General features: G+C 40.4%; 23 non-coding genes across 23 annotated transcripts; all 23 read right to left on the reverse strand.

The window, feature by feature from the left end:
- Positions 1-167: 167 nt before the first annotated feature.
- Positions 168-286, reverse strand: LOC140031020 (5S ribosomal RNA). Its single transcript, XR_011834941.1, has one exon. It is a non-coding gene; the product is annotated as a 5S ribosomal RNA (ribosomal RNA).
- A 1,135-nt stretch (positions 287-1,421) lies between these two features.
- Positions 1,422-1,540, reverse strand: LOC140031021 (5S ribosomal RNA). The gene has a single exon (XR_011834942.1). It is a non-coding gene; the product is annotated as a 5S ribosomal RNA (ribosomal RNA).
- A 1,135-nt stretch (positions 1,541-2,675) lies between these two features.
- On the reverse strand, positions 2,676-2,794 carry LOC140032164 (5S ribosomal RNA). The gene has a single exon (XR_011836089.1). It is a non-coding gene; the product is annotated as a 5S ribosomal RNA (ribosomal RNA).
- A 1,135-nt stretch (positions 2,795-3,929) lies between these two features.
- LOC140031023 (5S ribosomal RNA) lies at positions 3,930-4,048 on the reverse strand. Its single transcript, XR_011834944.1, has one exon. It is a non-coding gene; the product is annotated as a 5S ribosomal RNA (ribosomal RNA).
- A 1,135-nt stretch (positions 4,049-5,183) lies between these two features.
- Positions 5,184-5,302, reverse strand: LOC140030030 (5S ribosomal RNA). Its single transcript, XR_011833944.1, has one exon. It is a non-coding gene; the product is annotated as a 5S ribosomal RNA (ribosomal RNA).
- Positions 5,303-6,437: 1,135 nt separating this feature from the next.
- On the reverse strand, positions 6,438-6,556 carry LOC140030466 (5S ribosomal RNA). Its single transcript, XR_011834381.1, has one exon. It is a non-coding gene; the product is annotated as a 5S ribosomal RNA (ribosomal RNA).
- Positions 6,557-7,690: 1,134 nt separating this feature from the next.
- Positions 7,691-7,809, reverse strand: LOC140030744 (5S ribosomal RNA). The gene has a single exon (XR_011834663.1). It is a non-coding gene; the product is annotated as a 5S ribosomal RNA (ribosomal RNA).
- A 414-nt stretch (positions 7,810-8,223) lies between these two features.
- On the reverse strand, positions 8,224-8,342 carry LOC140031010 (5S ribosomal RNA). Its single transcript, XR_011834931.1, has one exon. It is a non-coding gene; the product is annotated as a 5S ribosomal RNA (ribosomal RNA).
- Positions 8,343-8,756: 414 nt separating this feature from the next.
- On the reverse strand, positions 8,757-8,875 carry LOC140030031 (5S ribosomal RNA). Its single transcript, XR_011833945.1, has one exon. It is a non-coding gene; the product is annotated as a 5S ribosomal RNA (ribosomal RNA).
- A 1,135-nt stretch (positions 8,876-10,010) lies between these two features.
- LOC140030467 (5S ribosomal RNA) lies at positions 10,011-10,129 on the reverse strand. The gene has a single exon (XR_011834382.1). It is a non-coding gene; the product is annotated as a 5S ribosomal RNA (ribosomal RNA).
- A 1,135-nt stretch (positions 10,130-11,264) lies between these two features.
- On the reverse strand, positions 11,265-11,383 carry LOC140031024 (5S ribosomal RNA). Its single transcript, XR_011834945.1, has one exon. It is a non-coding gene; the product is annotated as a 5S ribosomal RNA (ribosomal RNA).
- Positions 11,384-12,518: 1,135 nt separating this feature from the next.
- LOC140030468 (5S ribosomal RNA) lies at positions 12,519-12,637 on the reverse strand. Its single transcript, XR_011834383.1, has one exon. It is a non-coding gene; the product is annotated as a 5S ribosomal RNA (ribosomal RNA).
- A 1,134-nt stretch (positions 12,638-13,771) lies between these two features.
- Positions 13,772-13,890, reverse strand: LOC140030469 (5S ribosomal RNA). The gene has a single exon (XR_011834384.1). It is a non-coding gene; the product is annotated as a 5S ribosomal RNA (ribosomal RNA).
- Positions 13,891-15,024: 1,134 nt separating this feature from the next.
- Positions 15,025-15,143, reverse strand: LOC140030745 (5S ribosomal RNA). The gene has a single exon (XR_011834664.1). It is a non-coding gene; the product is annotated as a 5S ribosomal RNA (ribosomal RNA).
- Positions 15,144-15,557: 414 nt separating this feature from the next.
- Positions 15,558-15,676, reverse strand: LOC140031012 (5S ribosomal RNA). The gene has a single exon (XR_011834933.1). It is a non-coding gene; the product is annotated as a 5S ribosomal RNA (ribosomal RNA).
- Positions 15,677-16,090: 414 nt separating this feature from the next.
- Positions 16,091-16,209, reverse strand: LOC140030032 (5S ribosomal RNA). Its single transcript, XR_011833946.1, has one exon. It is a non-coding gene; the product is annotated as a 5S ribosomal RNA (ribosomal RNA).
- A 1,135-nt stretch (positions 16,210-17,344) lies between these two features.
- Positions 17,345-17,463, reverse strand: LOC140030470 (5S ribosomal RNA). The gene has a single exon (XR_011834385.1). It is a non-coding gene; the product is annotated as a 5S ribosomal RNA (ribosomal RNA).
- A 1,135-nt stretch (positions 17,464-18,598) lies between these two features.
- LOC140031025 (5S ribosomal RNA) lies at positions 18,599-18,717 on the reverse strand. The gene has a single exon (XR_011834946.1). It is a non-coding gene; the product is annotated as a 5S ribosomal RNA (ribosomal RNA).
- Positions 18,718-19,852: 1,135 nt separating this feature from the next.
- Positions 19,853-19,971, reverse strand: LOC140030472 (5S ribosomal RNA). Its single transcript, XR_011834387.1, has one exon. It is a non-coding gene; the product is annotated as a 5S ribosomal RNA (ribosomal RNA).
- A 1,135-nt stretch (positions 19,972-21,106) lies between these two features.
- On the reverse strand, positions 21,107-21,225 carry LOC140031026 (5S ribosomal RNA). The gene has a single exon (XR_011834947.1). It is a non-coding gene; the product is annotated as a 5S ribosomal RNA (ribosomal RNA).
- Positions 21,226-22,360: 1,135 nt separating this feature from the next.
- LOC140030473 (5S ribosomal RNA) lies at positions 22,361-22,479 on the reverse strand. The gene has a single exon (XR_011834388.1). It is a non-coding gene; the product is annotated as a 5S ribosomal RNA (ribosomal RNA).
- Positions 22,480-23,614: 1,135 nt separating this feature from the next.
- Positions 23,615-23,733, reverse strand: LOC140031027 (5S ribosomal RNA). The gene has a single exon (XR_011834948.1). It is a non-coding gene; the product is annotated as a 5S ribosomal RNA (ribosomal RNA).
- A 1,135-nt stretch (positions 23,734-24,868) lies between these two features.
- On the reverse strand, positions 24,869-24,987 carry LOC140030474 (5S ribosomal RNA). Its single transcript, XR_011834389.1, has one exon. It is a non-coding gene; the product is annotated as a 5S ribosomal RNA (ribosomal RNA).
- Between the last annotated feature and the right edge of the window lie 508 nt (positions 24,988-25,495).

A 25,495-nucleotide genomic window follows, 5' to 3' on the forward strand; every position in this document is an offset into this window, starting at 1 on the left:
CGATCCGGGCTTTGATCGAGCCGTACCGTTCCTGATTTGTCTCGCGCCTTCAGATCCTCCTTCACGCTTCGACAAGAAGCAAAATATTAAGCAATCGTTCCGACGGAGCTAAATTACTACAGGATAAAGAACGAATAGGAAATTTGGATTTCGAAACAAAAAAGAGAGGGGTGCAACACGAGGACTTCCCAGGGGGTCACCCATCCTAGTACCACTCTCGCCCAAGCACGCTTAACTTCGGAGTTCTGATGGGATCCGGTGCATTAGTGCTGGTATGGTCGCACCAGCCATGTTCCTTTCGCTTTATTCTTTTAAACTACCCCGTCCTGCGAAGCAGTGTGGCTTTTCTTGACCGAAATTCATTTTAAGCGTCAATTCAAGCATTTTCCTCTTATCCTTTTATTTATTTACTTTATTTTTCTCTTTGTTATTGATTTGCACCCTGTTTTTTTCCCTCATCCCGCAACTCTAAATTATCATGAAATCAATCCTTCACGCTTGCAGTCAGGGGTGGCAATTCGGGTCCAAATCAGGTTGGCGGGTCGGGTTCGGGTCAACAGACCCGCCAGAAAATCTGTTGACCCGAACCCCGACCCGCCAACCCGTGACGGGTCAGGTATGCTGACCCGAACCCGAAGATTTCAGGTTTACGGGGCGGCGGGTCGACCCGAAATGACCCGAAACTTAATTTTAATTTATTAATTTATCACTGTAATTTCTAATAAAATCAATTTCTCACAAAACTAATTACATAATCAAGTAATAAAAATTTAAATAAATGATTCCAAATCAAATCTAAAATAAATTAAACACCGTAAAAGTGTTTTATCCCAAGCAAAATATAAAATAAATTAAAACAATATAAAAGTGAAAAATAATATAATATATTATTTGTCCAAGTATAATAATTTAAACTTCACACAAATTAAATAAATTCGTTTAGGATTAAGTAATTAATGCCTTTGAAAAAAAGAATAACTTAGTTTAGTTAGATAAAATTATTGTTATGTTTATTAAATTATTTTTAACTCGTAAACGGGTCATATCGGGTCATATCAGGTCACCACGGGTTGACCCGAAATCGACCGGTTTTCTTTTCGGGTTCATCGGGTCCAACCGGATTCTGACCCGAATTCCCGAAACCTCAACCCAAACCCATTAATTTCGTGTTAGGCTCGTGTCGTGTTTTCAGGTCGTGTCGAAAATTGCCACCCCTAGTTGCGGTGATACATTTGCGCCGACAAATTTGAGCGACGATCCGGGCTTTGATCGAGCCGTACCGTTCCTGATTTGTCTCGCGCCTTCAGATCCTCCTTCACGCTTCGACAAGAAGCAAAATATTAAGCAATCGTTCCGACGGAGCTAAATTACTACAGGATAAAGAACGAATAGGAAATTTGGATTTCGAAACAAAAAAGAGAGGGGTGCAACACGAGGACTTCCCAGGGGGTCACCCATCCTAGTACCACTCTCGCCCAAGCACGCTTAACTTCGGAGTTCTGATGGGATCCGGTGCATTAGTGCTGGTATGGTCGCACCAGCCATGTTCCTTTCGCTTTATTCTTTTAAACTACCCCGTCCTGCGAAGCAGTGTGGCTTTTCTTGACCGAAATTCATTTTAAGCGTCAATTCAAGCATTTTCCTCTTATCCTTTTATTTATTTACTTTATTTTTCTCTTTGTTATTGATTTGCACCCTGTTTTTTTCCCTCATCCCGCAACTCTAAATTATCATGAAATCAATCCTTCACGCTTGCAGTCAGGGGTGGCAATTCGGGTCCAAATCAGGTTGGCGGGTCGGGTTCGGGTCAACAGACCCGCCAGAAAATCTGTTGACCCGAACCCCGACCCGCCAACCCGTGACGGGTCAGGTATGCTGACCCGAACCCGAAGATTTCAGGTTTACGGGGCGGCGGGTCGACCCGAAATGACCCGAAACTTAATTTTAATTTATTAATTTATCACTGTAATTTCTAATAAAATCAATTTCTCACAAAACTAATTACATAATCAAGTAATAAAAATTTAAATAAATGATTCCAAATCAAATCTAAAATAAATTAAACACCGTAAAAGTGTTTTATCCCAAGCAAAATATAAAATAAATTAAAACAATATAAAAGTGAAAAATAATATAATATATTATTTGTCCAAGTATAATAATTTCAACTTCACACAAATTAAATAAATTCGTTTAGGATTAAGTAATTAATGCCTTTGAAAAAAAGAATAACTTAGTTTAGTTAGATAAAATTATTTTTATGTTTATTAAATTATTTTTAACTCGTAAACGGGTCATATCGGGTCATATCAGGTCACCACGGGTTGACCCGAAATCGACCGGTTTTCTTTTCGGGTTCATCGGGTCCAACCCGATTCTGACCCGAATTCCCGAAATCTCAACCCAAACCCATTAATTTCGTGTTAGGCTCGTGTCGTGTTTTCAGGTCGTGTCGAAAATTGCCACCCCTAGTTGCGGTGATACATTTGCGCCGACAAATTTGAGCGACGATCCGGGCTTTGATCGAGCCGTACCGTTCCTGATTTGTCTCGCGCCTTCAGACCCGCCTTCATGCTTCGACAAGAAGCAAAATATAAAGCAATCGTTCCGACGGAGCTAAATTACTACAGGATAAAGAACGAATAGGAAATTTGGATTTCGAAACAAAAAAGAGAGGGGTGCAACACGAGGACTTCCCAGGGGGTCACCCATCCTAGTACTACTCTCGCCCAAGCACGCTTAACTTCGGAGTTCTGATGGGATCCGGTGCATTAGTGCTGGTATGATCGCACCCGCCATGTTCCTTTCGCTTTATTCTTTTAAACTACCCCGTCCTGCGAAGCAGTGTGGCTTTTCTAGACCGAAATTCATTTTAAGCGTCAATTCAAGCATTTTCCTCTTATCCTTTTATTTATTTACTTTATTTTTCTTTTTGTTATTGATTTGCACCCTGTTTTTTTCCCTCATCCCGCAACTCTAAATTATCATGAAATCAATCCTTCACGCTTGCAGTCAGGGGTGGCAATTCGGGTCCAAATCAGGTTGGCGGGTCGGGTTCGGGTCAACAGACCCGCCAGAAAATCTGTTGACCCGAACCCCGACCCGCCAACCCGTGACGGGTCAGGTATGCTGACCCGAACCCGAAGATTTCAGGTTTACGGGGCGGCGGGTCGACCCGAAATGACCCGAAACTTAATTTTAATTTATTAATTTATCACTGTAATTTCTAATAAAATCAATTTCTCACAAAACTAATTACATAATCAAGTAATAAAAATTTAAATAAATGATTCCAAATCAAATCTAAAATAAATTAAACACCGTAAAAGTGTTTTATCCCAAGCAAAATATAAAATAAATTAAAACAATATAAAAGTGAAAAATAATATAATATATTATTTGTCCAAGTATAATAATTTCAACTTCACACAAATTAAATAAATTCGTTTAGGATTAAGTAATTAATGCCTTTGAAAAAAAGAATAACTTAGTTTAGTTAGATAAAATTATTTTTATGTTTATTAAATTATTTTTAACTCGTAAACGGGTCATATCGGGTCATATCAGGTCACCACGGGTTGACCCGAAATCGACCGGTTATCTTTTCGGGTTCATCGGGTCCAACCCGATTCTGACCCGAATTCCCGAAACCTCAACCCAAACCCATTAATTTCGTGTTAGGCTCGTGTCGTGTTTTCAGGTCGTGTCGAAAATTGCCACCCTTAGTTGCGGTGATACATTTGCGCCGACAAATTTGAGCGACGATCCGGGCTTTGATCGAGCCGTACCGTTCCTGATTTGTCTCGCGCCTTCAAACCCGCCTTCATGCTTCGACAAGAAGCAAAATATAAAGCAATCGTTCCGACGGAGCTAAATTACTACAGGATAAAGAACGAATAGGAAATTTGGATTTCGAAACAAAAAAGAGAGGGGTGCAACACGAGGACTTCCCAGGGGGTCACCCATCCTAGTACCACTCTCGCCCAAGCACGCTTAACTTCGGAGTTCTGATGGGATCCGGTGCATTAGTGCTGGTATGGTCGCACCAGCCATGTTCCTTTCGCTTTATTCTTTTAAACTACCCCGTCCTGCGAAGCAGTGTGGCTTTTCTTGACCGAAATTCATTTTAAGCGTCAATTCAAGCATTTTCCTCTTATCCTTTTATTTATTTACTTTATTTTTCTCTTTGTTATTGATTTGCACCCTGTTTTTTTCCCTCATCCCGCAACTCTAAATTATCATGAAATCAATCCTTCACGCTTGCAGTCAGGGGTGGCAATTCGGGTCCAAATCAGGTTGGCGGGTCAGGTTCGGGTCAACAGACCCGCCAGAAAATCTGTTGACCCGAACCCCGACCCGCCAACCCGTGACGGGTCAGGTATGCTGACCCGAACCCGAAGATTTCAGGTTTACGGGGCGGCGGGTCGACCCGAAATGACCCGAAACTTAATTTTAATTTATTAATTTATCACTGTAATTTCTAATAAAATCAATTTCTCACAAAACTAATTACATAATCAAGTAATAAAAATTTAAATAAATGATTCCAAATCAAATCTAAAATAAATTAAACACCGTAAAAGTGTTTTATCCCAAGCAAAATATAAAATAAATTAAAACAATATAAAAGTGAAAAATAATATAATATATTATTTGTCCAAGTATAATAATTTCAACTTCACACAAATTAAATAAATTCGTTTAGGATTAAGTAATTAATGCCTTTGAAAAAAAGAATAACTTAGTTTAGTTAGATAAAATTATTTTTATGTTTATTAAATTATTTTTAACTCGTAAACGGGTCATATCGGGTCATATCAGGTCACCACGGGTTGACCCGAAATCGACCGGTTATCTTTTCGGGTTCATCGGGTCCAACCCGATTCTGACCCGAATTCCCGAAACCTCAACCCAAACCCATTAATTTCGTGTTAGTCTCGTGTCGTGTTTTCAGGTCGTGTCGAAAATTGCCACCCCTAGTTGCGGTGATACATTTGCGCCGACAAATTTGAGCGACGATCCGGGCTTTGATCGAGCCGTACCGTTCCTGATTTGTCTCGCGCCTTCAGACCCGCCTTCATGCTTCGACAAGAAGCAAAATATAAAGCAATCGTTCCGACGGAGCTAAATTACTACAGGATAAAGAACGAATAGGAAATTTGGATTTCGAAACAAAAAAGAGAGGGGTGCAACACGAGGACTTCCCAGGGGGTCACCCATCCTAGTACTACTCTCGCCCAAGCACGCTTAACTTCGGAGTTCTGATGGGATCCGGTGCATTAGTGCTGGTATGGTCGCACCAGCCATGTTCCTTTCGCTTTATTCTTTTAAACTACCCCGTCCTGCGAAGCAGTGTGGCTGTTCTTGACCGAAATTCATTTTAAGCGTCAATTCAAGCATTTTCCTCTTATCCTTTTATTTACTTACTTTATTTTTCTCTTTGTTATTGATTTGCACCCTGTTTTTTTCCCTCATCCCGCAACTCTAAATTATCATGAAATCAATCCTTCACGCTTGCAGTCAGGGGTGGCAATTCGGGTCCAAATCAGGTTGGCGGGTCGGGTTCGGGTCAACAGACCCGCCAGAAAATCTGTTGACCCGAACCCCGACCCGCCAACCCGTGACGGGTCAGGTATGCTGACCCGAACCCGAAGATTTCAGGTTTACGGGGCGGCGGGTCGACCCGAAATGACCCGAAACTTAATTTTAATTTATTAATTTATCACTGTAATTTCTAATAAAATCAATTTCTCACAAAACTAATTACAGAATCAAGTAATAAAAATTTAAATAAATGATTCCAAATCAAATCTAAAATAAATTAAACACCGTAAAAGTGTTTTATCCCAAGCAAAATATAAAATAAATTAAAACAATATAAAAGTGAAAAATAATATAATATATTATTTGTCCAAGTATAATAATTTCAACTTCACGCAAATTAAATAAATTCGTTTAGGATTAAGTAATTAATGCCTTTGAAAAAAAGAATAACTTAGTTTAGTTAGATAAAATTATTTTTATGTTTATTAAATTATTTTTAACTCGTAAACGGGTCATATCGGGTCATATCAGGTCACCACGGGTTGACCCGAAATCGACCGGTTTTCTTTTCGGGTTCATCGGGTCCAACCCGATTCTGACCCGAATTCCCGAAACCTCAACCCAAACCCATTAATTTCGTGTTAGGCTCGTGTCGTGTTTTCAGGTCGTGTCGAAAATTGCCACCCCTAGTTGCGGTGATACATTTGCGCCGACAAATTTGAGCGACGATCCGGGCTTTGATCGAGCCGTACCGTTCCTGATTTGTCTCGCGCCTTCAGACCCGCCTTCATGCTTCGACAAGAAGCAAAATATAAAGCAATCGTTCCGACGGAGCTAAATTACTACAGGATAAAGAACGAATAGGAAATTTGGATTTCGAAACAAAAAAGAGAGGGGTGCAACACGAGGACTTCCCAGGGGGTCACCCATCCTAGTACCACTCTCGCCCAAGCACGCTTAACTTCGGAGTTCTGATGGGATCCGGTGCATTAGTGCTGGTATGGTCGCACCCGCCATGTTCCTTTCGCTTTATTCTTTTAAACTACCCCGTCCTGCGAAGCAGTGTGGCTTTTCTAGACCGAAATTCATTTTAAGCGTCAATTCAAGCATTTTCCTCTTATCCTTTTATTTATTTACTTTATTTTTTTTTTGTTATTGATTTGCACCCTGTTTTTTTCCCTCATCCCGCAACTCTAAATTATCATGAAATCAATCCTTCACGCTTGCAGTCAGGGGTGGCAATTCGGGTCCAAATCAGGTTGGCGGGTCGGGTTCGGGTCAACAGACCCGCCAGAAAATCTGTTGACCCGAACCCCGACCCGCCAACCCGTGACGGGTCAGGTATGCTGACCCGAACCCGAAGATTTCAGGTTTACGGGGCGGCGGGTCGACCCGAAATGACCCGAAACTTAATTTTAATTTATTAATTTATCACTGTAATTTCTAATAAAATCAATTTCTCACAAAACTAATTACATAATCAAGTAATAAAAATTTAAATAAATGATTCCAAATCAAATCTAAAATAAATTAAACACCGTAAAAGTGTTTTATCCCAAGCAAAATATAAAATAAATTAAAACAATATAAAAGTGAAAAATAATATAATATATTATTTGTCCAAGTATAATAATTTAAACTTCACACAAATTAAATAAATTCGTTTAGGATTAAGTAATTAATGCCTTTGAAAAAAAGAATAACTTAGTTTAGTTAGATAAAATTATTGTTATGTTTATTAAATTATTTTTAACTCGTAAACGGGTCATATCGGGTCATATCAGGTCACCACGGGTTGACCCGAAATCGACCGGTTTTCTTTTCGGGTTCATCGGGTCCAACCGGATTCTGACCCGAATTCCCGAAACCTCAACCCAAACCCATTAATTTCGTGTTAGGCTCGTATCGTGTTTTCAGGTCGTGTCGAAAATTGCCACCCCTAGTTGCGGTGATACATTTGCGCCGACAAATTTGAGCGACGATCCGGGCTTTGATCGAGCCGTACCGTTCCTGATTTGTCTCGCGCCTTCAGACCCGCCTTCATGCTTCGACAAGAAGCAAAATATAAAGCAATCGTTCCGACGGAGCTAAATTACTACAGGATAAAGAACGAATAGGAAATTTGGATTTCGAAACAAAAAAGAGAGGGGTGCAACACGAGGACTTCCCAGGGGGTCACCCATCCTAGTACCACTCTCGCCCAAGCACGCTTAACTTCGGAGTTCTGATGGGATCCGGTGCATTAGTGCTGGTATGATCGCACCCGCCATGTTCCTTTCGCTTTATTCTTTTAAACCACCCCGTGCTGCGAAACAGTGTGGCTTTTCTAGATCGAAATTCATTTTAAGCTTCGATTCAAGCATTTTCCTCTTATCCTTTTATTTATTTACTTTATATTTTTTTTGTTATTGATTTGCACCTTATTTTTTTCCCTCATCCCGCAACTCAAAATTATCATGAAATCAATCCTTCACGCTTGCGGTGATACATTTGCGCCGACAAATTTGAGCGACGATCCGGGCTTTGATCGAGCAATACCGTTCCTGATTTGTCTCGCGCCTTCAGACCCGCCTTCATGCTTCGACAAGAAGCAAAATATAAAGCAGTCGTTCCGACGGAGCTAAATTACTACAGGATAAAGAACGAATAGGAAATTTGGATTTCGAAACAAAAATGAGAGGGGTGCAACACGAGGACTTCCCAGGGGGTCACCCATCCTAGTACCACTCTCGCCCAAGCACGCTTAACTTCGGAGTTCTGATGGGATCCGGTGCAATAGTGCTGGTATGATCGCACCCGCCATGTTCCTTTCGCTTTATTCTTTTAAACCACCCCGTGCTGTGAAACAGTGTGGCTTTTCTAGACCGAAATTCATTTTAAGCTTCAATTCAAGCATTTTCCTCTTATCCTTTTATTTATTTACTTTATATTTTTTTTGTTATTGATTTGCACCTTATTTTTTTCCCTCATCCCGCAACTCTAAATTATCATGAAATCAATCCTTCACGCTTGCGGTGATACATTTGCGCCGACAAATTTGAGCGACGATCCGGGCTTTGATCGAGCCGTACCGTTCCTGATTTGTCTCGCGCCTTCAGACCCGCCTTCATGCTTCGACAAGAAGCAAAATATAAAGCAATCGTTCCGACGGAGCTAAATTACTACAGGATAAAGAACGAATAGGAAATTTGGATTTCGAAACAAAAAAGAGAGGGGTGCAACACGAGGACTTCCCAGGGGGTCACCCATCCTAGTACTACTCTCGCCCAAGCACGCTTAACTTCGGAGTTCTGATGGGATCCGGTGCATTAGTGCTGGTATGGTCGCACCAGCCATGTTCCTTTCGCTTTATTCTTTTAAACTACCCCGTCCTGCGAAGCAGTGTGGCTTTTCTTGACCGAAATTCATTTTAAGCGTCAATTCAAGCATTTTCCTCTTATCCTTTTATTTATTTACTTTATTTTTCTCTTTGTTATTGATTTGCACCCTGTTTTTTTCCTTCATCCCGCAACTCTAAATTATCATGAAATCAATCCTTCACGCTTGCAGTCAGGGGTGGCAATTCGGGTCCAAATCAGGTTGGCGGGTCGGGTTCGGGTCAACAGACCCGCCAGAAAATCTGTTGACCCGAACCCCGACCCGCCAACCCGTGACGGGTCAGGTATGCTGACCCGAACCCGAGGATTTCAGGTTTACGGGGCGGCGGGTCGACCCGAAATGACCCGAAACTTAATTTTAATTTATTAATTTATCACTGTAATTTCTAATAAAATCAATTTCTCACAAAACTAATTACATAATCAAGTAATAAAAATTTAAATAAATGATTCCAAATCAAATCTAAAATAAATTAAACACCGTAAAAGTGTTTTATCCCAAGCAAAATATAAAATAAATTAAAACAATATAAAAGTGAAAAATAATATAATATATTATTTGTCCAAGTATAATAATTTCAACTTCACGCAAATTAAATAAATTCGTTTAGGATTAAGTAATTAATGCCTTTGAAAAAAAGAATAACTTAGTTTAGTTAGATAAAATTATTTTTATGTTTATTAAATTATTTTTAACTCGTAAACGGGTCATATCGGATCATATCAGGTCACCACGGGTTGACCCGAAATCGACCGGTTTTCTTTTCGGGTTCATCGGGTCCAACCGGATTCTGACCCGAATTCCCGAAACCTCAACCCAAACCCATTAATTTCGTGTTAGGCTCGTATCGTGTTTTCAGGTCGTGTCGAAAATTGCCACCCCTAGTTGCGGTGATACATTTGCGCCGACAAATTTGAGCGACGATCCGGGCTTTGATCGAGCCGTACCGTTCCTGATTTGTCTCGCGCCTTCAGACCCGCCTTCATGCTTCGACAAGAAGCAAAATATAAAGCAATCGTTCCGACGGAGCTAAATTACTACAGGATAAAGAACGAATAGGAAATTTGGATTTCGAAACAAAAAAGAGAGGGGTGCAACACGAGGACTTCCCAGGGGGTCACCCATCCTAGTACCACTCTCGCCCAAGCACGCTTAACTTCGGAGTTCTGATGGGATCCGGTGCATTAGTGCTGGTATGGTCGCACCCGCCATGTTCCTTTCGCTTTATTCTTTTAAACTACCCCGTCCTGCGAAGCAGTGTGGCTTTTCTAGACCGAAATTCATTTTAAGCGTCAATTCAAGCATTTTCCTCTTATCCTTTTATTTATTTACTTTATTTTTCTTTTTGTTATTGATTTGCACCCTGTTTTTTTCCCTCATCCCGCAACTCTAAATTATCATGAAATCAATCCTTCACGCTTGCAGTCAGGGGTGGCAATTCGGGTCCAAATCAGGTTGGCGGGTCGGGTTCGGGTCAACAGACCCGCCAGAAAATCTGTTGACCCGAACCCCGACCCGCCAACCCGTGACGGGTCAGGTATGCTGACCCGAACCCGAAGATTTCAGGTTTACGGGGCGGCGGGTCGACCCGAAATGACCCGAAACTTAATTTTAATTTATTAATTTATCACTGTAATTTCTAATAAAATCAATTTCCCACAAAACTAATTACATAATCAAGTAATAAAAATTTAAATAAATGATTCCAAATCAAATCTAAAATAAATTAAACACCGTAAAAGTGTTTTATCCCAAGCAAAATATAAAATAAATTAAAACAATATAAAAGTGAAAAATAATATAATATATTATTTGTCCAAGTATAATAATTTCAACTTCACACAAATTAAATAAATTCGTTTAGGATTAAGTAATTAATGCCTTTGAAAAAAAGAATAACTTAGTTTAGTTAGATAAAATTATTTTTATGTTTATTAAATTATTTTTAACTCGTAAACGGGTCATATCGGGTCATATCAGGTCACCACGGGTTGACCCGAAATCGACCGGTTTTCTTTTCGGGTTCATCGGGTCCAACCGGATTCTGACCCGAATTCCCGAAACCTCAACCCAAACCCATTAATTTCGTGTTAGGCTCGTGTCGTGTTTTCAGGTCGTGTCGAAAATTGCCACCCCTAGTTGCGGTGATACATTTGCGCCGACAAATTTGAGCGACGATCCGGGCTTTGATCGAGCCGTACCGTTCCTGATTTGTCTCGCGCCTTCAGATCCTCCTTCACGCTTCGACAAGAAGCAAAATATTAAGCAATCGTTCCGACGGAGCTAAATTACTACAGGATAAAGAACGAATAGGAAATTTGGATTTCGAAACAAAAAAGAGAGGGGTGCAACACGAGGACTTCCCAGGGGGTCACCCATCCTAGTACCACTCTCGCCCAAGCACGCTTAACTTCGGAGTTCTGATGGGATCCGGTGCATTAGTGCTGGTATGGTCGCACCAGCCATGTTCCTTTCGCTTTATTCTTTTAAACTACCCCGTCCTGCGAAGCAGTGTGGCTTTTCTTGACCGAAATTCATTTTAAGCGTCAATTCAAGCATTTTCCTCTTATCCTTTTATTTATTTACTTTATTTTTCTCTTTGTTATTGATTTGCACCCTGTTTTTTTCCCTCATCCCGCAACTCTAAATTATCATGAAATCAATCCTTCACGCTTGCAGTCAGGGGTGGCAATTCGGGTCCAAATCAGGTTGGCGGGTCGGGTTCGGGTCAACAGACCCGCCAGAAAATCTGTTGACCCGAACCCCGACCCGCCAACCCGTGACGGGTCAGGTATGCTGACCCGAACCCGAAGATTTCAGGTTTACGGGGCGGCGGGTCGACCCGAAATGACCCGAAACTTAATTTTAATTTATTAATTTATCACTGTAATTTCTAATAAAATCAATTTCTCACAAAACTAATTACATAATCAAGTAATAAAAATTTAAATAAATGATTCCAAATCAAATCTAAAATAAATTAAACACCGTAAAAGTGTTTTATCCCAAGCAAAATATAAAATAAATTAAAACAATATAAAAGTGAAAAATAATATAATATATTATTTGTCCAAGTATAATAATTTCAACTTCACACAAATTAAATAAATTCGTTTAGGATTAAGTAATTAATGCCTTTGAAAAAAAGAATAACTTAGTTTAGTTAGATAAAATTATTTTTATGTTTATTAAATTATTTTTAACTCGTAAACGGGTCATATCGGGTCATATCAGGTCACCACGGGTTGACCCGAAATCGACCGGTTTTCTTTTCGGGTTCATCGGGTCCAACCCGATTCTGACCCGAATTCCCGAAATCTCAACCCAAACCCATTAATTTCGTGTTAGGCTCGTGTCGTGTTTTCAGGTCGTGTCGAAAATTGCCACCCCTAGTTGCGGTGATACATTTGCGCCGACAAATTTGAGCGACGATCCGGGCTTTGATCGAGCCGTACCGTTCCTGATTTGTCTCGCGCCTTCAGACCCGCCTTCATGCTTCGACAAGAAGCAAAATATAAAGCAATCGTTCCGACGGAGCTAAATTACTACAGGATAAAGAACGAATAGGAAATTTGGATTTCGAAACAAAAAAGAGAGGGGTGCAACACGAGGACTTCCCAGGGGGTCACCCATCCTAGTACCACTCTCGCCCAAGCACGCTTAACTTCGGAGTTCTGATGGGATCCGGTGCATTAGTGCTGGTATGGTCGCACCCGCCATGTTCCTTTCGCTTTATTCTTTTAAACTACCCCGTCCTGCGAAGCAGTGTGGCTTTTCTAGACCGAAATTCATTTTAAGCGTCAATTCAAGCATTTTCCTCTTATCCTTTTATTTATTTACTTTATTTTTTTTTTGTTATTGATTTGCACCCTGTTTTTTTCCCTCATCCCGCAACTCTAAATTATCATGAAATCAATCCTTCACGCTTGCAGTCAGGGGTGGCAATTCGGGTCCAAATCAGGTTGGCGGGTCGGGTTCGGGTCAACAGACCCGCCAGAAAATCTGTTGACCCGAACCCCGACCCGCCAACCCGTGACGGGTCAGGTATGCTGACCCGAACCCGAAGATTTCAGGTTTACGGGGCGGCGGGTCGACCCGAAATGACCCGAAACTTAATTTTAATTTATTAATTTATCACTGTAATTTCTAATAAAATCAATTTCTCACAAAACTAATTACATAATCAAGTAATAAAAATTTAAATAAATGATTCCAAATCAAATCTAAAATAAATTAAACACCGTAAAAGTGTTTTATCCCAAGCAAAATATAAAATAAATTAAAACAATATAAAAGTGAAAAATAATATAATATATTATTTGTCCAAGTATAATAATTTCAACTTCACGCAAATTAAATAAATTCGTTTAGGATTAAGTAATTAATGCCTTTGAAAAAAAGAATAACTTAGTTTAGTTAGATAAAATTATTTTTATGTTTATTAAATTATTTTTAACTCGTAAACGGGTCATATCGGGTCATATCAGGTCACCACGGGTTGACCCGAAATCGACCGGTTTTCTTTTCGGGTTCATCGGGTCCAACCCGATTCTGACCCGAATTCCCGAAACCTCAACCCAAACCCATTAATTTCGTGTTAGGCTCGTGTCGTGTTTTCAGGTCGTGTCGAAAATTGCCACCCCTAGTTGCGGTGATACATTTGCGCCGACAAATTTGAGCGACGATCCGGGCTTTGATCGAGCCGTACCGTTCCTGATTTGTCTCGCGCCTTCAGACCCGCCTTCATGCTTCGACAAGAAGCAAAATATAAAGCAATCGTTCCGACGGAGCTAAATTACTACAGGATAAAGAACGAATAGGAAATTTGGATTTCGAAACAAAAAAGAGAGGGGTGCAACACGAGGACTTCCCAGGGGGTCACCCATCCTAGTACCACTCTCGCCCAAGCACGCTTAACTTCGGAGTTCTGATGGGATCCGGTGCATTAGTGCTGGTATGGTCGCACCCGCCATGTTCCTTTCGCTTTATTCTTTTAAACTACCCCGTCCTGCGAAGCAGTGTGGCTTTTCTAGACCGAAATTCATTTTAAGCGTCAATTCAAGCATTTTCCTCTTATCCTTTTATTTATTTACTTTATTTTTTTTTTGTTATTGATTTGCACCCTGTTTTTTTCCCTCATCCCGCAACTCTAAATTATCATGAAATCAATCCTTCACGCTTGCAGTCAGGGGTGGCAATTCGGGTCCAAATCAGGTTGGCGGGTCGGGTTCGGGTCAACAGACCCGCCAGAAAATCTGTTGACCCGAACCCCGACCCGCCAACCCGTGACGGGTCAGGTATGCTGACCCGAACCCGAAGATTTCAGGTTTACGGGGCGGCGGGTCGACCCGAAATGACCCGAAACTTAATTTTAATTTATTAATTTATCACTGTAATTTCTAATAAAATCAATTTCTCACAAAACTAATTACATAATCAAGTAATAAAAATTTAAATAAATGATTCCAAATCAAATCTAAAATAAATTAAACACCGTAAAAGTGTTTTATCCCAAGCAAAATATAAAATAAATTAAAACAATATAAAAGTGAAAAATAATATAATATATTATTTGTCCAAGTATAATAATTTAAACTTCACACAAATTAAATAAATTCGTTTAGGATTAAGTAATTAATGCCTTTGAAAAAAAGAATAACTTAGTTTAGTTAGATAAAATTATTGTTATGTTTATTAAATTATTTTTAACTCGTAAACGGGTCATATCGGGTCATATCAGGTCACCACGGGTTGACCCGAAATCGACCGGTTTTCTTTTCGGGTTCATCGGGTCCAACCGGATTCTGACCCGAATTCCCGAAACCTCAACCCAAACCCATTAATTTCGTGTTAGGCTCGTATCGTGTTTTCAGGTCGTGTCGAAAATTGCCACCCCTAGTTGCGGTGATACATTTGCGCCGACAAATTTGAGCGACGATCCGGGCTTTGATCGAGCCGTACCGTTCCTGATTTGTCTCGCGCCTTCAGACCCGCCTTCATGCTTCGACAAGAAGCAAAATATAAAGCAATCGTTCCGACGGAGCTAAATTACTACAGGATAAAGAACGAATAGGAAATTTGGATTTCGAAACAAAAAAGAGAGGGGTGCAACACGAGGACTTCCCAGGGGGTCACCCATCCTAGTACCACTCTCGCCCAAGCACGCTTAACTTCGGAGTTCTGATGGGATCCGGTGCATTAGTGCTGGTATGATCGCACCCGCCATGTTCCTTTCGCTTTATTCTTTTAAACCACCCCGTGCTGCGAAACAGTGTGGCTTTTCTAGATCGAAATTCATTTTAAGCTTCGATTCAAGCATTTTCCTCTTATCCTTTTATTTATTTACTTTATATTTTTTTTGTTATTGATTTGCACCTTATTTTTTTCCCTCATCCCGCAACTCAAAATTATCATGAAATCAATCCTTCACGCTTGCGGTGATACATTTGCGCCGACAAATTTGAGCGACGATCCGGGCTTTGATCGAGCAATACCGTTCCTGATTTGTCTCGCGCCTTCAGACCCGCCTTCATGCTTCGACAAGAAGCAAAATATAAAGCAGTCGTTCCGACGGAGCTAAATTACTACAGGATAAAGAACGAATAGGAAATTTGGATTTCGAAACAAAAATGAGAGGGGTGCAACACGAGGACTTCCCAGGGGGTCACCCATCCTAGTACCACTCTCGCCCAAGCACGCTTAACTTCGGAGTTCTGATGGGATCCGGTGCAATAGTGCTGGTATGATCGCACCCGCCATGTTCCTTTCGCTTTATTCTTTTAAACCACCCCGTGCTGCGAAACAGTGTGGCTTTTCTAGACCGAAATTCATTTTAAGCTTCAATTCAAGCATTTTCCTCTTATCCTTTTATTTATTTACTTTATATTTTTTTTGTTATTGATTTGCACCTTATTTTTTTCCCTCATCCCGCAACTCTAAATTATCATGAAATCAATCCTTCACGCTTGCGGTGATACATTTGCGCCGACAAATTTGAGCGACGATCCGGGCTTTGATCGAGCCGTACCGTTCCTGATTTGTCTCGCGCCTTCAGACCCGCCTTCATGCTTCGACAAGAAGCAAAATATAAAGCAATCGTTCCGACGGAGCTAAATTACTACAGGATAAAGAACGAATAGGAAATTTGGATTTCGAAACAAAAAAGAGAGGGGTGCAACACGAGGACTTCCCAGGGGGTCACCCATCCTAGTACTACTCTCGCCCAAGCACGCTTAACTTCGGAGTTCTGATGGGATCCGGTGCATTAGTGCTGGTATGGTCGCACCAGCCATGTTCCTTTCGCTTTATTCTTTTAAACTACCCCGTCCTGCGAAGCAGTGTGGCTTTTCTTGACCGAAATTCATTTTAAGCGTCAATTCAAGCATTTTCCTCTTATCCTTTTATTTATTTACTTTATTTTTCTCTTTGTTATTGATTTGCACCCTGTTTTTTTCCTTCATCCCGCAACTCTAAATTATCATGAAATCAATCCTTCACGCTTGCAGTCAGGGGTGGCAATTCGGGTCCAAATCAGGTTGGCGGGTCGGGTTCGGGTCAACAGACCCGCCAGAAAATCTGTTGACCCGAACCCCGACCCGCCAACCCGTGACGGGTCAGGTATGCTGACCCGAACCCGAGGATTTCAGGTTTACGGGGCGGCGGGTCGACCCGAAATGACCCGAAACTTAATTTTAATTTATTAATTTATCACTGTAATTTCTAATAAAATCAATTTCTCACAAAACTAATTACATAATCAAGTAATAAAAATTTAAATAAATGATTCCAAATCAAATCTAAAATAAATTAAACACCGTAAAAGTGTTTTATCCCAAGCAAAATATAAAATAAATTAAAACAATATAAAAGTGAAAAATAATATAATATATTATTTGTCCAAGTATAATAATTTCAACTTCACGCAAATTAAATAAATTCGTTTAGGATTAAGTAATTAATGCCTTTGAAAAAAAGAATAACTTAGTTTAGTTAGATAAAATTATTTTTATGTTTATTAAATTATTTTTAACTCGTAAACGGGTCATATCGGATCATATCAGGTCACCACGGGTTGACCCGAAATCGACCGGTTTTCTTTTCGGGTTCATCGGGTCCAACCGGATTCTGACCCGAATTCCCGAAACCTCAACCCAAACCCATTAATTTCGTGTTAGGCTCGTATCGTGTTTTCAGGTCGTGTCGAAAATTGCCACCCCTAGTTGCGGTGATACATTTGCGCCGACAAATTTGAGCGACGATCCGGGCTTTGATCGAGCCGTACCGTTCCTGATTTGTCTCGCGCCTTCAGACCCGCCTTCATGCTTCGACAAGAAGCAAAATATAAAGCAATCGTTCCGACGGAGCTAAATTACTACAGGATAAAGAACGAATAGGAAATTTGGATTTCGAAACAAAAAAGAGAGGGGTGCAACACGAGGACTTCCCAGGGGGTCACCCATCCTAGTACCACTCTCGCCCAAGCACGCTTAACTTCGGAGTTCTGATGGGATCCGGTGCATTAGTGCTGGTATGGTCGCACCCGCCATGTTCCTTTCGCTTTATTCTTTTAAACTACCCCGTCCTGCGAAGCAGTGTGGCTTTTCTAGACCGAAATTCATTTTAAGCGTCAATTCAAGCATTTTCCTCTTATCCTTTTATTTATTTACTTTATTTTTCTTTTTGTTATTGATTTGCACCCTGTTTTTTTCCCTCATCCCGCAACTCTAAATTATCATGAAATCAATCCTTCACGCTTGCAGTCAGGGGTGGCAATTCGGGTCCAAATCAGGTTGGCGGGTCGGGTTCGGGTCAACAGACCCGCCAGAAAATCTGTTGACCCGAACCCCGACCCGCCAACCCGTGACGGGTCAGGTATGCTGACCCGAACCCGAAGATTTCAGGTTTACGGGGCGGCGGGTCGACCCGAAATGACCCGAAACTTAATTTTAATTTATTAATTTATCACTGTAATTTCTAATAAAATCAATTTCCCACAAAACTAATTACATAATCAAGTAATAAAAATTTAAATAAATGATTCCAAATCAAATCTAAAATAAATTAAACACCGTAAAAGTGTTTTATCCCAAGCAAAATATAAAATAAATTAAAACAATATAAAAGTGAAAAATAATATAATATATTATTTGTCCAAGTATAATAATTTCAACTTCACACAAATTAAATAAATTCGTTTAGGATTAAGTAATTAATGCCTTTGAAAAAAAGAATAACTTAGTTTAGTTAGATAAAATTATTTTTATGTTTATTAAATTATTTTTAACTCGTAAACGGGTCATATCGGGTCATATCAGGTCACCACGGGTTGACCCGAAATCGACCGGTTTTCTTTTCGGGTTCATCGGGTCCAACCGGATTCTGACCCGAATTCCCGAAACCTCAACCCAAACCCATTAATTTCGTGTTAGGCTCGTGTCGTGTTTTCAGGTCGTGTCGAAAATTGCCACCCCTAGTTGCGGTGATACATTTGCGCCGACAAATTTGAGCGACGATCCGGGCTTTGATCGAGCCGTACCGTTCCTGATTTGTCTCGCGCCTTCAGATCCTCCTTCACGCTTCGACAAGAAGCAAAATATTAAGCAATCGTTCCGACGGAGCTAAATTACTACAGGATAAAGAACGAATAGGAAATTTGGATTTCGAAACAAAAAAGAGAGGGGTGCAACACGAGGACTTCCCAGGGGGTCACCCATCCTAGTACCACTCTCGCCCAAGCACGCTTAACTTCGGAGTTCTGATGGGATCCGGTGCATTAGTGCTGGTATGGTCGCACCAGCCATGTTCCTTTCGCTTTATTCTTTTAAACTACCCCGTCCTGCGAAGCAGTGTGGCTTTTCTTGACCGAAATTCATTTTAAGCGTCAATTCAAGCATTTTCCTCTTATCCTTTTATTTATTTACTTTATTTTTCTCTTTGTTATTGATTTGCACCCTGTTTTTTTCCCTCATCCCGCAACTCTAAATTATCATGAAATCAATCCTTCACGCTTGCAGTCAGGGGTGGCAATTCGGGTCCAAATCAGGTTGGCGGGTCGGGTTCGGGTCAACAGACCCGCCAGAAAATCTGTTGACCCGAACCCCGACCCGCCAACCCGTGACGGGTCAGGTATGCTGACCCGAACCCGAAGATTTCAGGTTTACGGGGCGGCGGGTCGACCCGAAATGACCCGAAACTTAATTTTAATTTATTAATTTATCACTGTAATTTCTAATAAAATCAATTTCTCACAAAACTAATTACATAATCAAGTAATAAAAATTTAAATAAATGATTCCAAATCAAATCTAAAATAAATTAAACACCGTAAAAGTGTTTTATCCCAAGCAAAATATAAAATAAATTAAAACAATATAAAAGTGAAAAATAATATAATATATTATTTGTCCAAGTATAATAATTTCAACTTCACACAAATTAAATAAATTCGTTTAGGATTAAGTAATTAATGCCTTTGAAAAAAAGAATAACTTAGTTTAGTTAGATAAAATTATTTTTATGTTTATTAAATTATTTTTAACTCGTAAACGGGTCATATCGGGTCATATCAGGTCACCACGGGTTGACCCGAAATCGACCGGTTTTCTTTTCGGGTTCATCGGGTCCAACCCGATTCTGACCCGAATTCCCGAAATCTCAACCCAAACCCATTAATTTCGTGTTAGGCTCGTGTCGTGTTTTCAGGTCGTGTCGAAAATTGCCACCCCTAGTTGCGGTGATACATTTGCGCCGACAAATTTGAGCGACGATCCGGGCTTTGATCGAGCCGTACCGTTCCTGATTTGTCTCGCGCCTTCAGACCCGCCTTCATGCTTCGACAAGAAGCAAAATATAAAGCAATCGTTCCGACGGAGCTAAATTACTACAGGATAAAGAACGAATAGGAAATTTGGATTTCGAAACAAAAAAGAGAGGGGTGCAACACGAGGACTTCCCAGGGGGTCACCCATCCTAGTACCACTCTCGCCCAAGCACGCTTAACTTCGGAGTTCTGATGGGATCCGGTGCATTAGTGCTGGTATGGTCGCACCCGCCATGTTCCTTTCGCTTTATTCTTTTAAACTACCCCGTCCTGCGAAGCAGTGTGGCTTTTCTAGACCGAAATTCATTTTAAGCGTCAATTCAAGCATTTTCCTCTTATCCTTTTATTTATTTACTTTATTTTTCTTTTTGTTATTGATTTGCACCCTGTTTTTTTCCCTCATCCCGCAACTCTAAATTATCATGAAATCAATCCTTCACGCTTGCAGTCAGGGGTGGCAATTCGGGTCCAAATCAGGTTGGCGGGTCGGGTTCGGGTCAACAGACCCGCCAGAAAATCTGTTGACCCGAACCCCGACCCGCCAACCCGTGACGGGTCAGGTATGCTGACCCGAACCCGAAGATTTCAGGTTTACGGGGCGGCGGGTCGACCCGAAATGACCCGAAACTTAATTTTAATTTATTAATTTATCACTGTAATTTCTAATAAAATCAATTTCCCACAAAACTAATTACATAATCAAGTAATAAAAATTTAAATAAATGATTCCAAATCAAATCTAAAATAAATTAAACACCGTAAAAGTGTTTTATCCCAAGCAAAATATAAAATAAATTAAAACAATATAAAAGTGAAAAATAATATAATATATTATTTGTCCAAGTATAATAATTTCAACTTCACACAAATTAAATAAATTCGTTTAGGATTAAGTAATTAATGCCTTTGAAAAAAAGAATAACTTAGTTTAGTTAGATAAAATTATTTTTATGTTTATTAAATTATTTTTAACTCGTAAACGGGTCATATCGGGTCATATCAGGTCACCACGGGTTGACCCGAAATCGACCGGTTTTCTTTTCGGGTTCATCGGGTCCAACCGGATTCTGACCCGAATTCCCGAAACCTCAACCCAAACCCATTAATTTCGTGTTAGGCTCGTGTCGTGTTTTCAGGTCGTGTCGAAAATTGCCACCCCTAGTTGCGGTGATACATTTGCGCCGACAAATTTGAGCGACGATCCGGGCTTTGATCGAGCCGTACCGTTCCTGATTTGTCTCGCGCCTTCAGATCCTCCTTCACGCTTCGACAAGAAGCAAAATATTAAGCAATCGTTCCGACGGAGCTAAATTACTACAGGATAAAGAACGAATAGGAAATTTGGATTTCGAAACAAAAAAGAGAGGGGTGCAACACGAGGACTTCCCAGGGGGTCACCCATCCTAGTACCACTCTCGCCCAAGCACGCTTAACTTCGGAGTTCTGATGGGATCCGGTGCATTAGTGCTGGTATGGTCGCACCAGCCATGTTCCTTTCGCTTTATTCTTTTAAACTACCCCGTCCTGCGAAGCAGTGTGGCTTTTCTTGACCGAAATTCATTTTAAGCGTCAATTCAAGCATTTTCCTCTTATCCTTTTATTTATTTACTTTATTTTTCTCTTTGTTATTGATTTGCACCCTGTTTTTTTCCCTCATCCCGCAACTCTAAATTATCATGAAATCAATCCTTCACGCTTGCAGTCAGGGGTGGCAATTCGGGTCCAAATCAGGTTGGCGGGTCGGGTTCGGGTCAACAGACCCGCCAGAAAATCTGTTGACCCGAACCCCGACCCGCCAACCCGTGACGGGTCAGGTATGCTGACCCGAACCCGAAGATTTCAGGTTTACGGGGCGGCGGGTCGACCCGAAATGACCCGAAACTTAATTTTAATTTATTAATTTATCACTGTAATTTCTAATAAAATCAATTTCTCACAAAACTAATTACATAATCAAGTAATAAAAATTTAAATAAATGATTCCAAATCAAATCTAAAATAAATTAAACACCGTAAAAGTGTTTTATCCCAAGCAAAATATAAAATAAATTAAAACAATATAAAAGTGAAAAATAATATAATATATTATTTGTCCAAGTATAATAATTTCAACTTCACACAAATTAAATAAATTCGTTTAGGATTAAGTAATTAATGCCTTTGAAAAAAAGAATAACTTAGTTTAGTTAGATAAAATTATTTTTATGTTTATTAAATTATTTTTAACTCGTAAACGGGTCATATCGGGTCATATCAGGTCACCACGGGTTGACCCGAAATCGACCGGTTTTCTTTTCGGGTTCATCGGGTCCAACCCGATTCTGACCCGAATTCCCGAAATCTCAACCCAAACCCATTAATTTCGTGTTAGGCTCGTGTCGTGTTTTCAGGTCGTGTCGAAAATTGCCACCCCTAGTTGCGGTGATACATTTGCGCCGACAAATTTGAGCGACGATCCGGGCTTTGATCGAGCCGTACCGTTCCTGATTTGTCTCGCGCCTTCAGACCCGCCTTCATGCTTCGACAAGAAGCAAAATATAAAGCAATCGTTCCGACGGAGCTAAATTACTACAGGATAAAGAACGAATAGGAAATTTGGATTTCGAAACAAAAAAGAGAGGGGTGCAACACGAGGACTTCCCAGGGGGTCACCCATCCTAGTACCACTCTCGCCCAAGCACGCTTAACTTCGGAGTTCTGATGGGATCCGGTGCATTAGTGCTGGTATGGTCGCACCCGCCATGTTCCTTTCGCTTTATTCTTTTAAACTACCCCGTCCTGCGAAGCAGTGTGGCTTTTCTAGACCGAAATTCATTTTAAGCGTCAATTCAAGCATTTTCCTCTTATCCTTTTATTTATTTACTTTATTTTTCTTTTTGTTATTGATTTGCACCCTGTTTTTTTCCCTCATCCCGCAACTCTAAATTATCATGAAATCAATCCTTCACGCTTGCAGTCAGGGGTGGCAATTCGGGTCCAAATCAGGTTGGCGGGTCGGGTTCGGGTCAACAGACCCGCCAGAAAATCTGTTGACCCGAACCCCGACCCGCCAACCCGTGACGGGTCAGGTATGCTGACCCGAACCCGAAGATTTCAGGTTTACGGGGCGGCGGGTCGACCCGAAATGACCCGAAACTTAATTTTAATTTATTAATTTATCACTGTAATTTCTAATAAAATCAATTTCCCACAAAACTAATTACATAATCAAGTAATAAAAATTTAAATAAATGATTCCAAATCAAATCTAAAATAAATTAAACACCGTAAAAGTGTTTTATCCCAAGCAAAATATAAAATAAATTAAAACAATATAAAAGTGAAAAATAATATAATATATTATTTGTCCAAGTATAATAATTTCAACTTCACACAAATTAAATAAATTCGTTTAGGATTAAGTAATTAATGCCTTTGAAAAAAAGAATAACTTAGTTTAGTTAGATAAAATTATTTTTATGTTTATTAAATTATTTTTAACTCGTAAACGGGTCATATCGGGTCATATCAGGTCACCACGGGTTGACCCGAAATCGACCGGTTTTCTTTTCGGGTTCATCGGGTCCAACCGGATTCTGACCCGAATTCCCGAAACCTCAACCCAAACCCATTAATTTCGTGTTAGGCTCGTGTCGTGTTTTCAGGTCGTGTCGAAAATTGCCACCCCTAGTTGCGGTGATACATTTGCGCCGACAAATTTGAGCGACGATCCGGGCTTTGATCGAGCCGTACCGTTCCTGATTTGTCTCGCGCCTTCAGATCCTCCTTCACGCTTCGACAAGAAGCAAAATATTAAGCAATCGTTCCGACGGAGCTAAATTACTACAGGATAAAGAACGAATAGGAAATTTGGATTTCGAAACAAAAAAGAGAGGGGTGCAACACGAGGACTTCCCAGGGGGTCACCCATCCTAGTACCACTCTCGCCCAAGCACGCTTAACTTCGGAGTTCTGATGGGATCCGGTGCATTAGTGCTGGTATGGTCGCACCAGCCATGTTCCTTTCGCTTTATTCTTTTAAACTACCCCGTCCTGCGAAGCAGTGTGGCTTTTCTTGACCGAAATTCATTTTAAGCGTCAATTCAAGCATTTTCCTCTTATCCTTTTATTTATTTACTTTATTTTTCTCTTTGTTATTGATTTGCACCCTGTTTTTTTCCCTCATCCCGCAACTCTAAATTATCATGAAATCAATCCTTCACGCTTGCAGTCAGGGGTGGCAATTCGGGTCCAAATCAGGTTGGCGGGTCGGGTTCGGGTCAACAGACCCGCCAGAAAATCTGTTGACCCGAACCCCGACCCGCCAACCCGTGACGGGTCAGGTATGCTGACCCGAACCCGAAGATTTCAGGTTTACGGGGCGGCGGGTCGACCCGAAATGACCCGAAACTTAATTTTAATTTATTAATTTATCACTGTAATTTCTAATAAAATCAATTTCTCACAAAACTAATTACATAATCAAGTAATAAAAATTTAAATAAATGATTCCAAATCAAATCTAAAATAAATTAAACACCGTAAAAGTGTTTTATCCCAAGCAAAATATAAAATAAATTAAAACAATATAAAAGTGAAAAATAATATAATATATTATTTGTCCAAGTATAATAATTTCAACTTCACACAAATTAAATAAATTCGTTTAGGATTAAGTAATTAATGCCTTTGAAAAAAAGAATAACTTAGTTTAGTTAGATAAAATTATTTTTATGTTTATTAAATTATTTTTAACTCGTAAACGGGTCATATCGGGTCATATCAGGTCACCACGGGTTGACCCGAAATCGACCGGTTTTCTTTTCGGGTTCATCGGGTCCAACCCGATTCTGACCCGAATTCCCGAAATCTCAACCCAAACCCATTAATTTCGTGTTAGGCTCGTGTCGTGTTTTCAGGTCGTGTCGAAAATTGCCACCCCTAGTTGCGGTGATACATTTGCGCCGACAAATTTGAGCGACGATCCGGGCTTTGATCGAGCCGTACCGTTCCTGATTTGTCTCGCGCCTTCAGACCCGCCTTCATGCTTCGACAAGAAGCAAAATATAAAGCAATCGTTCCGACGGAGCTAAATTACTACAGGATAAAGAACGAATAGGAAATTTGGATTTCGAAACAAAAAAGAGAGGGGTGCAACACGAGGACTTCCCAGGGGGTCACCCATCCTAGTACCACTCTCGCCCAAGCACGCTTAACTTCGGAGTTCTGATGGGATCCGGTGCATTAGTGCTGGTATGGTCGCACCCGCCATGTTCCTTTCGCTTTATTCTTTTAAACTACCCCGTCCTGCGAAGCAGTGTGGCTTTTCTAGACCGAAATTCATTTTAAGCGTCAATTCAAGCATTTTCCTCTTATCCTTTTATTTATTTACTTTATTTTTTTTTTGTTATTGATTTGCACCCTGTTTTTTTCCCTCATCCCGCAACTCTAAATTATCATGAAATCAATCCTTCACGCTTGCAGTCAGGGGTGGCAATTCGGGTCCAAATCAGGTTGGCGGGTCGGGTTCGGGTCAACAGACCCGCCAGAAAATCTGTTGACCCGAACCCCGACCCGCCAACCCGTGACGGGTCAGGTATGCTGACCCGAACCCGAAGATTTCAGGTTTACGGGGCGGCGGGTCGACCCGAAATGACCCGAAACTTAATTTTAATTTATTAATTTATCACTGTAATTTCTAATAAAATCAATTTCTCACAAAACTAATTACATAATCAAGTAATAAAAATTTAAATAAATGATTCCAAATCAAAT

Source organism: Coffea arabica, chromosome 11e, assembly GCF_036785885.1.
Source record: "Coffea arabica cultivar ET-39 chromosome 11e, Coffea Arabica ET-39 HiFi, whole genome shotgun sequence".
Taxonomy (NCBI): domain Eukaryota; kingdom Viridiplantae; phylum Streptophyta; class Magnoliopsida; order Gentianales; family Rubiaceae; genus Coffea; species Coffea arabica.